The sequence below is a fragment of the Myodes glareolus genome, chromosome 19, assembly GCF_982192425.1.
Source record: "Myodes glareolus chromosome 19, mMyoGla1.1, whole genome shotgun sequence".
Lineage (NCBI taxonomy): Eukaryota > Metazoa > Chordata > Mammalia > Rodentia > Cricetidae > Myodes > Myodes glareolus.
This window is the reverse complement of record NC_142044.1, coordinates 42,326,323-42,342,817: the sequence shown is the minus strand read 5'-3', so window position 1 is coordinate 42,342,817 and position 16,495 is coordinate 42,326,323. Positions and strand designations below refer to the sequence as shown.

The window sequence follows — 16,495 nt, the reverse complement described above, 5'->3', positions numbered from 1 at the left end:
CAGAGGCTCAGAGAAGGACAGGGCTTTGCCCCAAGTAACACAGCAAAGCCTGGGCAAGGATCAAGGCTCCTGAGACACTCAGGGTCAGGAGTCAAGAGGCCCTCCCCACACAGCCTGACTGTGGGTAAATCACTCTGTCTCTTAGCTACTGCTCTTCCGTACAGTGTGGGGGAGGGAACCCAGCCCTTTCCTGGGCAATTTGATGGGAAGCAGCAAGGTGACTTGGCTGCTCACCCTGAGACACAGAGGACAGGACAGCAGCAGGGGTCACAGCCCACAGCCCATCTGATTCATCCTTCCCTTTCCCACGAGGAAACCACGTCCCAAAGTCTGCCCTGGGGAGATCTGGCTAGGTCCTCGGCAAGCTGCATTCGGCCAGACCTGGCTCAGGCTCACACCCTATGCTCCAGACTCCAGAAATTGCAAAGGCCCTAGACAGTTGTGTTCCAACAAGGACACAAGATGGTCTGAGAAATCCACATTTGTCAAAGAAAGCCTTGAAACAGTGTCCACAAGAGCCACCTCCACCTCGGCTCCTCCCCCAGGGAGACTCCAGGAAAGAGAGCTTTGAAAAAAAAAAATGTCTAGACTTTGTGTTAAAGTGAAGCCAATTTAAAACTGTGACCAGCAGAGGGAAAGAGGGAGGGAGGCGGTGGGGACACACTGAGAGGACGCTCCGGCAGTGCGCGCTGAAGTGCCAGGTGATGCGGTCCAACCTGGGTCAGAGGCCAGTCTGACACACCTTTCTCCCCACTGCAGGGCCAGAATGGCTGTCACAAGGCTGCCCAGGCAGCCGACAGCTCGTCTGTCCTCACCTGTACCATACAAAGCTGTCACAGCTGCAGAGTTCGGCTCCTGTGACACAGGGCCTCAGTTTCCCCTCCCACAGGCAGACAGATTGTCCCAGAGGGGGTAAAGTCCTTCCGCCTGCTGTCTTGAGAAGCAGGAACCAGCCTGTCCGAGAACCCTCAGTCTGTAACACAGTCCCTCCTCGGTCTGGGGACCACATTGGCATGCAGGTGCACACACAGGTGTGTGGCTGACTCAGTACGCAGACACAAGGGTGCTGATACATGCGCCGAGACAGCATGCAGGCAGGCACATAAGCATGTGTGTGTGTGTGTGTGTGTGCGCGCACGCGCATAGGACATGTGCAGCTATGATCAGCCAAAGGGACCCATGCTGGTGTGTGGAGGAGTGGCAGGCATGCATGTCTGGGGCCTTGGTAAGGCAGGCAATTACCCACCCCCTCTATGCCATTTAAGCACATGTGTATTGCTCATACAAAACCAGCCACACAAAGAGTCCCTCCCCCTGCTTAGATGTGAGCTAAACGAATATCACCTTAGCCAAGACCAGGCTGGCCGGAGCTGTGGAAGATACCAGCAGGCAGGGGATAGGAAGAGGCAGAGGGAATAGGTTGAAGGGGGCCCTGGTTTGGAGAGGGGCTGGCCCCACTCAGCCCTGCCCTTCCAAGACAGGCCAGGGTAGGCAGAAGGCTCATAGTTCCCCCAAACCCACAAGGTGACCCTGCAGTGGCCCTCTCCTGCTTCCCTGCTCCCAGGATGGCTTGGGCTGAGGCCCGGCTCCTACTCTCCCTGTGACGCACAGTGGGGAGGAGGCTCCCATCACTGTGTCCCGTGTGCGTCAGTTGCCCTGTCCTCATGCTGGGCTGTCTGCCCACCACCCGTTGAGGCCCCGTACTGGCAGGGAGAGGACAAGGCCACAAAGATGCTGACAGCAGCACCTGGCCCCCTGCCCAGCCACTCACCCGATCAAGGTGCAGGTGTGCAAGGGGTGGGGGTGAGGGTCTCAGGGGTCAAACAGGCAAGACCGTCCTCCCCTGCCCCCCATGAGGGTGCTCCTCAAACACACAGACACGCCTGGGAGGAAGGAGAGACAAAACCATAGCGAAAATGAGCAGGGAGACAAATGGAGAGCCCTCCACAGAGGGCTGGCCACAGGGAGAAGGGGGGTGAGTTTGGGTGTGACAGTGTGGCACAGGTACCTGCCGCCTGGCCCGAAGGCTCAAGGGGACACTTGAGACTGGACTCAGCTAAGCCCTGAAACACATCCCAGAGCAAGTCAGAGGGAGGACAGAAGCATGAAGGGCAGCTGCCCGGAGCCTAAAATCATGATAGGGCCGAGTCCCTTGGGAGCCATGCAGCAACGCAAGCAAGACCGCACCAATCCTTGCAGCATTGGCAAAGAGCCGTCCAGCCGACTTCAGGCTGTGTGATATCCCTTCCCATGAATCCTTGGATGGAAAGGAAGAAGAAGAGTCAGCAACACCAGTGGGCACCGGATACTGGGGAGTAGACGGGGTAGGTCAGAGCTGGAGAGAGACCATCTGAGACACCTGGGCACTGTTCTTCTGTCTCAGGCTTAGCTTCAGTGGCCAGGTTGGCCCAGCTGGGGTTATGCCCTGACCTTCAAGGACTCAGAATCCTGGCATATCCAAAATGAAATGATGAGCCCGGGCTCAGCTGGGTTCCAGGCTTCCCATGAGGGAAACTGGGCCAGGACAAAAAGAGGGAACACGGTCCGAGTCCTACATGGACTCAGGACCCAGGATGCCAAGCCCAGGGCCCCAGTGGGATCCTCTTCATGGCAAGTACTCACTCCCTGTAGTACAGGCATTGGGCTGTGTGGTTCTCTCACACAAGAAGCTGAATGGAAGCACCCCACAGGCATGGCTGGGGCAACCCAGGCCTAGCAGTACGGCTGATGTGACTTCCATGACATCAGCCTGTGGTGGTCTGGATGGGAAAGGCCCACTCTGAGACTCTTGGGGAACCTCAGTCTTCTCTGAGTCTCAGTTTCTTATGTGGCAAGATGCGAGTAGGCACAGCGGGACATGCCAGTCGTGTCAGAGTGAAGAAGTGTCACCTCAGTCGTGCCGACCCAGGCTTTCACCCCCATGAGGATGCTGCTTGGCTCAAAGGACAAGGACAGGACATGGGAACGTGTGGCTGTGCATCCTGGCCACCCATGAGAGATGAGAAAATCAGCAGGTACACATCACTGTAGCAGTTCAGGCCTGGCAGATTCCTCTCAGGACCAGGCTGGCCAAGCCTCCCCCATGCCATCGTAATAACCACTCAAGACCACGCTGGTACTCTGGATGAGGAAGACGGGGATGCCCTAGGCCAGCCAGAGCTCCCAGCACTCACAACATCACCACCATTCTTTTCTAGAAACTAGCAGTGGGCCACCAGGTCACTACCCATCCTTCCGCCTTCAGGAACAAACCTGGCTACCTTCTGGGGCTGAGCCTCGGAACTCAGGACCGGACACTAGGGCTTGCTGCTGCCTTCAGTGTCCAGGTCTTCTAGGGCGAACTGCCCTGGTCTCTGCTGCTCCTCTATGGCGTGGGACATTTTGCCAGCACCACTGAACTACCTGGTAAGTCACCTGGGTTTCAAGGGTGACGTGTCTGCCCCCAAGGGAGACAGAAGTGTGCAGGCACCAGAAATAAGAGCTTCTGGGGTCCAACACAGAGCTATGTGACACAGGCTGGCTCACCACCCTCTCTGGGCTCCAGTCTCTTCACCTCAACCCTGTGTGATGGATGCCTCCACTAACAGATAACAAGACTGGAAGGCTGGACTCATGGCAGTGGGACGGACACACACTGAACATCTTGTGGGTTTCCTGACCCTCCGTATACCCTCTCCTAACATAAGGAGCTGTCCCCAACCCCTCAACCCCTGGGAGGTTAACTTATCTGTCAATCAAGAAGTCCTTAGTTAAGACCACTGTGCGTCTCTCAACCTCAGGACCTTTGCACGTGAGTCTACCTGGTATCTACTTCCTCAGCACACCGCAGCCCTCTGCCTGAACTGCTCCCTACCCTCACCCTGCTTTGTCCCCAAACCTGAGAGAACCCCCTTATTGTCCAGCCTAGCTTTTGCCCCCTCGCTGTACTCACCCATGACATCTGACTCTCCCCCACCACCCACTCCCTCACCCACCACCCAGCCCAGCACAGCTGGGCTCTGCCTTGCTCACTGCTGTAACCCCAAGCTTGCTGTAGGCTCAGACACACCAGGTGCTGGGGTTACCATGTGCAGAAGAGATGGGGAGTAGCAGCAGGAAGAGGGGCTAGAACCCCTGACACCCTCGGGGCCAGGGTGTCAGAGCTCAGAGCTCACCACCAGTGGGCTCACCATGTGCAAGGAAATGCCCTGAGCCTCCTGGCCTTATAACGCCTTACACTTCTCATTTCAGTCAAAAAGACAGACGTTCAGAGAGACATAGCACTCTGCCCAAGGTCACACAGCCAGGAACCTAGGCCAGCCTGAGCGCCTGTGTCCACCCCGGGACTCTCAGTCGGTGCCTGTGTTCTCCATCTCGTCCTGAACCAGGGTGCCGGCTCTTCCCTGCCCTAGGTTCAGCCACTCCAGGTCACCCCCATAGTTGGGCTACCTGGAACCCAGCGTCAAGACCAGTGTCATCTGCGCCGTCGCGTCCACCACGCTTAGCTTCCTACGCCTGCCCACGCAGCGGGAGCATGTGTCACTGTTGTCCTCACCTTGTCCTAGATGTCACCCAGGCCCCCGGCCCTGTGTGTACACTGCCGGACACCCTCAGAACACCCAGGACAGCTGGGGGGCATTCCATCTCCATCCCACCCGAGGTGCTGGGTTTCATCTACCCCATTCAATCACATCTCATTAATCTCAGCCCGCATGCCAGCTGCTCAGCATCCCCAGGGAACTGGCCTCGGCACCCACTCCGTGTTACCCACGCTGGGAGCAGTCATGGCTTGTGCCATGCCACCGGGAGCCCTCCAGCCACAGTCAGGCACCACGTCACCCTGCAGGGGTTCTTCTGGTACCTGTCCTGCCGCGGTAGACACACTTGCCATCTCTGAGCTTTGGTGGGCCTCCAGAGACTAGAAAGACCCACACACATTCGGAATATGGAACTCTTGGCCAGAGACATAACCAAGAAGGAGCTGCCATAATCGGAGCTGGCATGGAAGAGTGTCAGCAATGAGGCAATGAGGCCCGATGGGTGGGGTCCTCAGGCAAAGCCTGCAGTCCAGGGCCTTTCGTCTCTGGGCCTCAGTTCCTGTTGGACTCAGAGAACAGCAGTGTGCACGGGTCCCTTGGGCTCTGCCATTGCCCCCCCTCCCCGAGCTCACAGGTCTTCTACATCCCTGTCCCCAAGGAACCCAGTACAAACCACAACTAATCTTCGATGCAGGAAGTCAAGGACCTCTCTAAGGCCTTGGACTTGGCTACTGCCCACAGCCTGCCAGGGAGGCCCAGCCCTGGGTTGTAAGTGGTTCTGTAATACCTGGCCTGGCCCAGCTCCTTCCCACCCGAGCCTCAACCAACCTAAGACACCAGGCCCAAGGGCCCTTAGGTGCCCACCTCAAGGATGCTCTGAAGGGAAGTCCATCCTAGCGCTGACTCTTACAGAATCCCCCTACTCAAGGAACTGTCTTTGTTTCCCCCCCTCCTCATAACATCTCTCCTCCCCTGGACCCACCTCTAGGACTGACACTACCCCCCACCACTCTACGCTACCCTCTCCCCACCTAGCCTCTCCTCCCCCCACATGAGGCTGCCCTTTCTCTACTTATCTCTCCCCCACCAGTCTTTCCTCTCTCCCCACCTGGTCTCTTCCTCCTATCACTCCTGACCTCTCCACCCATGCTGCCCCTGCCCTCTCCTGCCTGGCTCTCCTCCCCCACTTGGCTCAGCAGCAGTCCCTGGGCGCTACTCACCGGTCTCCACTGGACCCGCTCTTGCACAGTGCCTGCGCGCGCACGCTGCCTCTGCCTGCATGGCCTCCATTCATTCATTCAATAAACATTTATGGAACACCTACTATGTACCAGGCACCGGCTAGGCCCACCCTCTTGGTTCTGCCTGCACAGCCTGCTCCTCCTCCAGGGTCCCAAGGGTGGGCATTTTCCTGCCTTCCAATATCCTTAGGGTTGTCCCAAGGCAGGGCACTGTAGCAGGGGACCTCTGGGGAGAAGCGGAGGCTCCAGGTCGGAGCATACAGCCCACTGGAGCAGCCTGGCCTGTCAGGGGAATACATGGGCAGAAAAGGCATCCGTTGGGCCTGGGAGCTTCCGGGGAAGCAGCCTTTGAGCCTGCGCTGTTCCAGTCACCAATACAGAGGAAGGGACTACGCCTCCAGCTGTTGTGCGGTGGCTTTCTCCTCCTCGGCCCCAGGCTCTGACTCATGCAACGCCAAGGGGCCCTGCTTCATCTGGACAGTAATTAAATTTTGTTTTTAGCTAGCTGGCAATGTGGAAAGCTTGGGAGGCTTTTATCTTTAAAGCATTCCTGTTTCTTGAACCCAGTAGCACCCACAGACAATGGGGTAGCCGTGGTACTGTCCTCCCTGACTGTCACCCTGACCCCTACCTGGGCACTGAAGTTTATGAGGCAAACAAGACAGGGACTCTCAAGAATGGGGGCAGTTACGCCAGCTTGCATGGGGGCCCACGGGCAGGCTGCTCCTGGCCCACATACTCAACCCTTGCCTCCGTCCCTACCCCTCATTGATTCTGGGTCTCAGAACTCTAGGACGTTAGCAGCATGGATCTGTCAGGTTGGGAATCTCCAATGATGAGTCTAGGGCTGTGGCTCTTTGGTCCTACCAGTCTGCAGCTTTTAGGTCTGGGCTAGGAGTCATACATTCTCCAGGACTTTCAACTGCCCCAGCCTTCCCAGGCCTCCCCTTGGCTTTCAGCAGGGGAATCATCATAGAGTTTCCCATACCTGCTGCCCCTCCAAACACCCACAACTTCTTGCCTGCCCTCCAACACCACTACCTAGATCTCTGGGTCACACTGGGAGTTCCAGCTGAATTTCTGGAATAAGCCCTCTTTTCTGCCCCCTGGCCTCTGTTGAGTTCCTACTCAAGGTTGCATGGACATCAAGCCCAAGGCTGACTCCTGAACCAAGTTTGAACCAAACGTATGTGGGATCCTGAGCAGCCGGACTTCGGGATACTATGCCCTGACTCACTGCCTCTCACCTGCCTCTCCCAGCTCCAGCACCCAAGGTCCCCACCAAGGCTGGGCTGAGGATTCCTCCCAGGGCTGAGCTAGCTGTCTGGATCCTTCCTACCTCCAAGCAGGTGGTCGCAAACACCAGCATGGGGGCCACCCAAGATCATGTGGAACACCCTCTCCTGGCCCTGAGGGCAGTTGTTCTGGGGGCTGGGGGCCAGACTGGAGGCTGCCTTGGAGGCCGCAGGGGGCCTGCAGCTGCAGCCCAGAGAACAAGGAGGCTCTGTCCGCATCCAGGGCCCCGGAAACGCCACTGGGGGAGGGCCACCCGTGACCACGGTGATGACATGCCTTAAACCATGGAGGCTCCTGTGTCTACCCCACTCAGTGGGTCCTGTCCTCCTGGCTATCCTGGAAGTTGAGAGCTGTACTCAGATCACATGGGGCTCTGACTCTATCTCACCCACTAGTCCTGGCAAGCTACCTTCCTGTGTGTTTCCTCTGCTGGAAAAAAAAGAGAGAGAGCGAGAGAGAGACCGGAAGGGTTCTGACTATAGGTAACAGCTAGAGGGAGCAGGGTCTGGCACATAGTAACTGCTCAATAAAGTTAACTGCTCTGGAAGGTTCCAGCAACTGGCTCCAGGAGCACAGTGCCAGCTGGCAAGTTGACCTTGTCACCTCCATGCTGGCAGTGGCTGTGCAGAGGCTGCGGCCTGGTCCCTGCCCTGCTCTTTCCTCTGGTCCTGAGAGCCCAGCACCCCTCTCTGCCTCTCTCCCTGCCCCCTCTCTGAGGTCCTGGACCCTCAAAGGCCATTTCCCACCCCAGCCTCAGCCTGTACCCAGCCTCGGTTTCTCTCCCATTGCCAGAGCACAATGGCTGTTATAATTAACGGATTATCTCAGCGCGACAGCTGTGCCCCTTTGAAAATTAGGTTGAATAACAAGATCCTGATGTATGGTAATTTCCTCTCCTCGCCCAGCCCTGTTACGCATGCAAATATTTTACTCCACTCCCAAACACCTTCCCTTCACCACAGCCTCCCCTTCCTAGGACTGTGAGCAAGGGTTCTGCCTTCTCGGCCCCTCAGGGCTCTCCTGCCACCCATGACTTGGCATCCATTATGCCTCCCTCTGGGGAAACACAGCCATCCCAGCCTGAGGCCCCGCATGGCTGCCTTTCCCTTTGCCCCTACTTCTCAGAACCCTTCCTGGGGTCCCATGCCAACTCTCTGCTGCTCCCAAGCCTACTTCCAGTCCCAGAGCACATCTTGGTCCTCTCCGTGGTTCCTAATAGATGGCTTTGTGCTGCCCACCATCACCTACCCCCCTCAGCCCTGTTCCAGCTGCCTGTCTCCTCCCTGCCACCTAGAAGGGCCCTCTTCCCCCCAGCCACACACCCTGTCTGGCTTCTCTCCAGCTTCCCAGCCTAGGGAAATCCGTGCCCACCAGCTCCACTGGGCCTGCTGAGTTCCGCTCCTTCAGCATCCTCTCTGGTCTGCCTCCAGGCTCAGCAGCTATCACAGCTACCCTCCACCCGACAGGGAGAACTTGCTAGAACATAAATCTGAGCATGCCTTCCCCTAACAGAAAGGCTTCCCTGGCTCCTGACTGATCTGGGAAAATTCCAGCACACTCACAGCCCAGCCCCTGTGATCCCTTGGGAGCCGGAACCTGCTCTCCTCGCCTGGTTGGGGTGCCCCTTGTGGGTCCCTCCAACCCCTGGGCTTTGTCTCTTTCCAGTTCTACCAGGATCCTAACTGCCACTGGCTTTTCCCCCTTAGACTCAGTTCTCCAAGGAAGGCCCAAGTCTGAGCCTCCCCACCGACCCAGCCAACACCAGGCCTCAGTAGGTGCTCAATAAATATCTCCCGCTGCTAAGTGGGTAGGAAAGCAAGCCCTCCCGAAACAAAGAAACCGAGGCTCAGAGTGGCTAATAGTCTCCTACCATCACACAGTCATGCAAGGCAACACCAGGACTCGAACCTAGATCTGAGGTCTCAGTCCTTCGCACTCCCTGATGAGGCTGTTTGGGAGCAGCTCCTCCACAGTCAGGAGTGGGACAGTGTCAGCATCCCCAAAGCCTCAGCTGCCACTAAAGAGTCAGGATCTCATCACGGGCTGTCCCTCCCTGCATCTAACCTTGGATCCGAGCCTCAGGCTACTCACATGTGAAGCGGGGAAGGAGCCACCTCTACTACGCTGGTCTAAGGGTGGCTGCCAAGCCCAAAGTCTAACTAGAGGCTTCTGGGTATCTTCCTGCTATAGCTCTTGGGAATACCTCAGGACGTTGGTATAGACAGGATGGGAGAAGTCACACAGCGCAGACCCCTTCAACAAGAGGTAATAGTAGAAGCATAGGCAGGTGGGGTCAGATCAGACCTTGGACGAGAAGCTTCCCTCTCTGGGCCCAGTGTGCTAGCTTCGGAACCAGGCCCACGAATACCCACCTCTGGGGGCAGTAGTAAAGACTAACAGGGATATGCCCAGCACAACACAGATCCCACACTAACTAGGTGGCTGCTGGTTCTAGAGGAGTTCCAAGGACAGGAGAAGGAGAAGGGTGAGGCCAAACAAGATGCGTCCCTGACTCCCTCAACAGCCCGGCAAGACTGCCACTGCCCCCACACAGGGCTCACACCCTCAAACCTCACCTTCTCTGAGCTCACACCCTGCTGTGTTCTTTGCTAGCCCCCCCCATGTCCTCCAGGTCTTTGTCCATGGTATTCCTGAGCCTGGGGGGCTGTTCCCCCCACCCACATACACATCTTGGGGCCCAGAACCTTGCCCCTTCTCTGAGGAGCCTGCAGGAGAAGGATGGCCTCCCTGCTCTACCCCACTCCCAATGAGTGGCCCATGGAATTCTGGAAAAGCCTCACCCCACCTTGCCCTCCCATGTTACAGGTGGGGAAACTGAGGCATAGACAAACAGTAGCCCTCCCATGATGCACTCGAACCCCAGGCTCTGCTGCTCAACCCTCCACGGGGCTTCTCTCTTGGTACCCAAACTATCTAAGAATGGGACCCCCACTTTCCTCTCTGTACTCCCCAGTGCCTAGCCTAAGGCCTGGCGCATAGTAGGCACTCAGTAAATGTCTGTTGAATTGAATTGCACTCAGGGCGGCCAGTCGTCTCTGCTCTGGAAGAGAAGCATAGAGTTAGTGGAGCTGTTTCCATGGCAACCAGGGACTGGACCACGCCGTTGGGGGAGGAGTTCAGTCACCCCCCATACACACACCAAGGACCCCATGGGCCCTGGAGAGACTCCTGGGGAGAGGGAACATTCAGACTTAGGTGAGTCTGAATTTAGGTCATGCTTGCCCCTAGGGCCTCATGGGTCCCATCTAGAGGTGACACTTTGATCCCTCCAAGCACGTGACAAGGACCGCAAGAGATGTATAAAGCATGCACGTGGTGGCCTCCAGCTTAGAGGCTGTGAGTGCTTGGCACCTGATGCCTGTAAACTGTCTGGGAATCATGCCCATTCTACAGCTGTGAGGACTGAGGCTTGGGGGCTGCCCTGCGGGGCTGCCCTGGATCCACACTGTAGAGTTGGAAGAAGCAAGGCACGACAATCCTCAGACAAAGATACCAACCCCCCAAACCCGCCGAGGGTGGCCTCAGCCCAGCCCAAGCAGCTAAAGACTGTGCAAGCCAAGGATCCAGCAGGAATTCCCAGGCGCAGAAGGGTAAGGTGAGAAGGGGGCTCACCCCTGTTTGCCTCTCCCCAGGGGGTGAGCTCAGATACATCAGCACCCCCCAGAGGGTTCAAAGCAGTCCTCAGATCCCAGGCTGCCAAAGCCTGAGCAGGCCCAGAGTTAATATAGATCAGTGGGGTCTATAAATATACAGCTAAGTGGGCCCCGCAGGGCCCCAACCCCAGCCCTGCCCCATAGCTGCTTTCCTTCTGGGCTTCGGTTTCCATGTCTGTCCCAGCAAACTACACCAGAAAGGGACCACCAAGGTCAACGGCTCTACCCCAGCAGGACTGGCCCAGAGAGGCCCTTGGGGCCAAGGCCAGAGCCCCCAGGAAGCATAAGAGAAAAATTAGGCTTCCCTGGCCTCCTCGCTCTCTCGAAGCCGAAGGTGTCCAGGTTTTGACTCCGTCATGGCCTAGGAGTGTGCAGCCATAGTGAAAGAGGCCTGGGGACCAGAGCTCTGGCCCTCACTCCAACAGCCTTTACAGCCAGGAGTCACAAGAGCTAGTCTGGGTGGGCCAAGTCCTGGGCTGCCCTTTGTCCTCTGGGTCCACCTGACTTCAGGGGGAGGAGGCAAAGCTTTATAGGAAATGAAGCCAAGGGGACAGTCTGAACCGCCCTGCAAAACCCAGGGTGCAACAGTACCCAGTGTGGCATCCATGCCCCCACTGGATTCGAAGGATAAAAAAGGCTCCACAGGCTCACGCCAAAGGGCCCTGTCCCCACAGGCAGACGTGGATCAGAAGGAGATGCACCTCCTGGCACTAGGCCCTGCATGCTCAGGATGTCAGCCACACTAACAGGAATATTTGAAGGGGAAAACAAGCAAGGCCGGGCAGGAATCACGAAGTCCGCACCCACTGCTTCTGGGATCTGAGAGAAATGCATACGAACTCATAAACACGGTTCTGAGTAGCAATGGCTACAGAATCTAGGAGTCACGCATGGGGAAGGAGCAGGGTCTCACAGAAATCTCAACTCAGATGGACGGACTCACACGGCAGGCAGAAAAGCTGAGGGGCCCAAAGGCTCTCTCACCTGCACCCCCCGCCCCATTCCCTAGGCCCAGACACTGAGCGCCCTTGTGGGTCCTGTCTTCATGTACCTGAGTCACAGGAGGGCGGCGCAAGCCTGCCTCTCACTCTCTACCCCTCGCTGCCAGCAGCCTGGACAGTAACCAGACCACCCTGAACCTAGGCATTCCAGCATCCCCCAAGGATACCTCAACCCCATACAGCTGCTACAAGAAGCAAAGGGTAGGCAGAGTGCCCCTGCCTGTTTATAAACTGTGAAGTGCTGTTCTTCGCTGGTTTCTGTAATCTAGTCTACAGTCTATAATCCAGTCTAATAAATCCTAGCCCCCCCCCCCCCCGCCGCCACTCAGGTTTGAATCCAGGGCCTCACAGGTGCCCGCCTATCTCCCCTCCCAAAATCCTGCATCAGTTTGAATCAGCTGGGCCACCTAAGCCTGCCCTAAGCCTGCCTCAGCCCACAAGGCTTGCCTCACTTGGTCTTCTGGATCCTGGGAGCCAGTCACCAGTGTGTTTGTCTCATCCTACATCCAAGACGGCAAGACCCCCGAAGGTTAACTAACTTGCTCAAGCCAACTGTGCACAAACGTGAGACCGCTTGGCCATGCCTCTGCGGGCCTGCCTGGGGGTCTCCAGTGCTCTGGCCACTGCGGTCCCCCAGTTCACTCATGCCCACCTGCTCCCACTTTACACATTTTCCCAGATGTGTGCAATATTCATGGTTCCGCCAGCAACAGCTCGACACCTCCTCTCCAAGGCCTTCGGGAGCCCCATTAATCATCCAGACACACCTGCATATTCATTAACTTCTGAATTAATACGGGGTCCTTTATTACCTCGGGCCTGCTGCCTGCATTAGAGACACTTCGACTTCATTCATTATTAAACTCCCCTGATAAATGATCACATCTCTTCTTCACAAAGGAGGGGCACAGCACCCAGACCCCCTCCCCCCCAAGCCAACAGGTCTGCTCTCATCACCAGCTGCTGTGTGACCTTGAACAAAACCCTTACCCTCTCTGGGCTTCCCACCTGTTGACCCGGTAGAATCAGACGAGGTCAGTCTCCTCTGGCCAGCTTGGTCAAGATGGTCCTGCCCCGCCCTTTGTCCCTACTCTGTCAGTTTCGTGGAGGCACTCCTTTCTTGTTTTCTAGAAAGAGAGTGACCCTGCAGATCACCCACAGTGGGCTCTGTCACATAATAATAAGGGCAGATATAACGATATTCCGCAGGACCTCCTGAGCCCTGCCCAGTCCCAGGTCTTATGCTAAGCCCAGCACTGTCCCTAGCTTCACAACAACGTATACTTTTCTTGGTGTGGGGAGGCGGATGTGAGAAGACAGAGGCCAGCGAGGTCAAGGTCATCTCCCCAGAAAGGCCAGAGCTGGCTGTCAGCCCAGGTATTCACAAACCACCTGGTTCAGGCCAGATCCACCCAGTGCCTCCCTCCCTGCCAATTCCTTCCATATCCACACTTGCCTGCTGAAGCTGCACGTCCACTGGCTCCCCAGCAGACATCACATTAGTCTCCATTATGCCCAGTGCCCAGAGAACCCTCCAATGAAGCGTGAGGATACCTCGGTCTATGTCTCCCCCGCCCCACTGGCTACACCCACTTTTTGCCTCCACTGTGCGTGCACTCCAGGCGTCTCCAGGCTGGGGGTCACCAACATCAGTGGGGCCAGCTGTCCTCCCCCTCACTCCTGCCCAAAACTAAGATGCAGCCTGAAGCTTTGCTCTCACCCTCTGGCTGTATCGCCGTGGACTCCTTCCCAAACCTCTGGGTGCCTCTGCTCCACCATCATCCTCATGCATGGCTTTGACCTCTCCCTCGTCCCTCACCTCCAATCTGTCTTGACACCTGCCCAGGCCTCACACCTGCTGTCCCGGCCGTTCAAACCAGAAGTAGCTCTTAGGTAGATAGCAGCAAGACCTCCAGCATCCCCTGTCTCCTCCCCTCCCCCTGCCGGGCTTCCCAAGGACCACCCATCATGACCTCAGAACTGTCTCAGGTCTCAGGTTGAAGCCAGGAGCCATCCTGAAGGTCATAGCTCCCCTCCCTCAAGGGCCTAGCTGTACCTACTCTTCCCCAGGATGACTCTACCCACCTTGTCTGAGTACGGGTTCCTCTCAGGTCTGTGTGGGTCACATAGCAATCAGACCCAACCCACAGCCCCAGTAACAGGCAGCTCTGCACCTGGTACCCTATAAAGAAGCTTCCTGTGGAGTCCCTGGGGTCATTCCACGGGCCATCCCCTGTCAACAGGACCCCTGCTTAACCAAACCTCTTCTCAAATGAGACGAGGTCCAGAAAAACAAAGTGGCCAGGCCAGGACAGTAGCTACAGGATGCAAGCCCTGCCCTGTAAGAATCTGGTTCTAAGATCAAAACCAGGCCCTGACCACACACCGTATCGTTCAGTCACTTGCACCCTAAGGGGTGGGCCTGGTTGCTCTACCCATTGCGGAGATGAGGAAAGAGGCCCAGAGCAGTGAAGTCACTTGTCCAATGACACACAGCTAAGAACAGGAACAGGAATGAGGTTCCCCAAGTTGGACCTCTGCTCAGCTTGCTGGTTGGCAGAGGGGGAGGTCGTCAAGCATACAGCAGCAGAGACCTGAGCACGGCCCTCCCTCGGCAGACATCAGCTTCCTTCTTCTTCTGTAAGTGCAGGCCAGGACAGCCCAGGGACACTTCATAAAAGAGACCTTCTCTACCCACTAGTCACAGATCCTAAGCTACAACAGCATGTGGAAGGAATAGGGGGAAAGCATGTAGGGCCATCGCCAAGGGATGGGGAACTCAGGGAACAGTGACAAGGAGCTCATGGGACAGGCAGGGCACAGGCCCAGCACCACAGGGTCACCAGGAGGCTAGAAGAGAGGCAGGAGCTGGTGAATCTGAGAAGTTAGGGACCTCAGAGGCCTGCGCTCTGCCAGGCAGACAGTCCACAGGAAACAGCACCTGCCAAGCTCAGGAGCTGCCTGGCCGAGAATATGGACAAACAGAACAGAAGGGAGGAGGAGAAGGCAGGAGCTTCAAACGCCTGTGAGGCCCAGGCAAATCAAAACCCTCACAAACACACCCAAGTTTGGGAGTCTAAAGATACCTTCCTGGAAGTTATTTTGTAAAAAAAAAAAAAAAAAAAAAAAAAAAAAAAAAAAAAAAAAAAAAGCCAGCTCCTAACTCCTCTTGTGAAAAGCCAGCATGACAGGGTTTGCATAAAGCAAGTGGCCCTCCTGGCTGCCTGGGTGCGTCAGGTGACCCCTGTGAAAGGGTCATTTGACCCCAAAGAAGTCGCAGCCCACAGGTTGAGAACCACTGCCCTGGGGCTTGCTTCCTGTAGCCAATGTCCTGGCCAGACCACTTTGCCTCTCTGGGCCTCGTCTTATCTGAGACGTGGTCTGGTTAAGAAGGGGTCCTGTTGGCAGTGGATGCCCCCACTAAGTGGCCCCAGGGACTCCACTGGTGGCATCGGCTTGATAGATGCAACCACAGGCTGGCCAAACATGCTTCACACTCAGTAGACCTGTGCAGCTTCCCCTCAGGCACCCCCACACGTCAAGGTCACCATCATCTTCCATCCATGGACAACCCTGCCTCCCCCACCAGGTAATGAGACCCACGTCATGGTCTGGCTGCTTCGCTTACCTGCAACCTCTCTACACTACCCACAAGACAGAGCCTTCCAGAAGGCTGCCTAGGCTGCCTGTGCCTCTCAAAATCTGGGGTTTCTGCAGTCCTGGGAGCGGACCTAACTCTTCACAGCCACAGGAAGCAGCTGTGGTAGGATATCTTCCTCCCACCTCTGCTGAGAGTGTCCCCAGCAGTGGCCCTGTCACCGCCTTTAGGAAGTCCTTCCCAATCCCAGGTTTCTCTACTGAAGGGTCCCGCAGTAGGTGGCTCACCTAAGGCCCACAGTCTCCCCTCTAGGGGGCCAGGGCAGCATAGGTGTGACTTTGTTACAGCACGAAGTCAACAGACAGAAGGAACACTGGAGGGAAAAATGTCAAAGCACGTGTCCTCTCCAGCAGGTCCCCCATCAGTCCTGCACCCAGCACCGGGAGAATTCTCACGACACTACCCTACAGCAGGCTCCACATAGTCATTGTCACAACTGTGGAGACTTCCCCAACATCCTCATCACACGCCACCCTGGCTTAGACCTGTTCAGGACTGTCAGGCCAGGTGAGTACAAAGAGACAGGGAAAGGGAAGGACGTGGACAGAGCCTCTGACATGAGCCTTGTCGGCCACAGGCAGCTGACACAACTGGCCGTGCTGGAGAGCACAGCTGCCCTCTTCTCCATGGGCCCCCACTTACATACAGGCAAGCAGCTGGCCTAGAGCTAACCCTTGCCTGCATCTGCTCCCGAGAGGCACCAGGGCCTCTGGACAGAAGAGGGAAAGAACAGCCAGTTGCATCCTGGGAGCCATGGGCTCCAAGGCAAGGACAGCAAGCAGGCTCCTGCAGCCTTTACCCACACTCTTGCTCTGAAGTCCCCAGCTGTGTGACCTTGGGCTGCCTGTGCGGCTTCTCGGAGCTGGCTTCCTCGTGGGTCTCTAGGGATAAAATGTTAGATGAGATCAGAGCAGCATGCACTGCAAGCACCTCGTGAATCAGGCTCTTTCAGGGTCCTCATCACAAAAGCCTGCTCAGAGCCCAGCAGCCGGAACTGGGGCACCGGACCTGTTAGCCTGTGCAATGCCGCGCACAGTGACTTCGAGCCTTGTACAATGACCTCGCTCTACAGGTTCCCTCTGACTCTGCCCTTGCTTTTCACCCTTCA

At 56.7% G+C, this 16,495-nt stretch overlaps 1 protein-coding gene across 7 annotated transcripts in view; it reads right to left on the bottom strand.

Moving 5' to 3' along the window:
* Elfn2 (extracellular leucine rich repeat and fibronectin type III domain containing 2) overlaps nucleotides 1–16,495 on the bottom strand; it is a 50,475-nt gene that overhangs the window by 8,056 nt on the left and 25,924 nt on the right. For 3 of the 7 annotated variants that reach the window (XM_048454826.3, XM_085678362.2, XM_085678360.2), the window contains exon 2: nucleotides 5,738–10,115. The exons of 3 other annotated variants lie outside the window; for them this stretch is intronic. The gene's annotated coding sequence lies outside the window, so the exon portion shown is untranslated. Of the gene's footprint in view, nucleotides 1–1,344; nucleotides 1,797–5,737; nucleotides 10,116–16,495 lie in introns of those variants that run through there. One more of the 7 variants, XM_085678363.2, reaches the window with a different exon arrangement.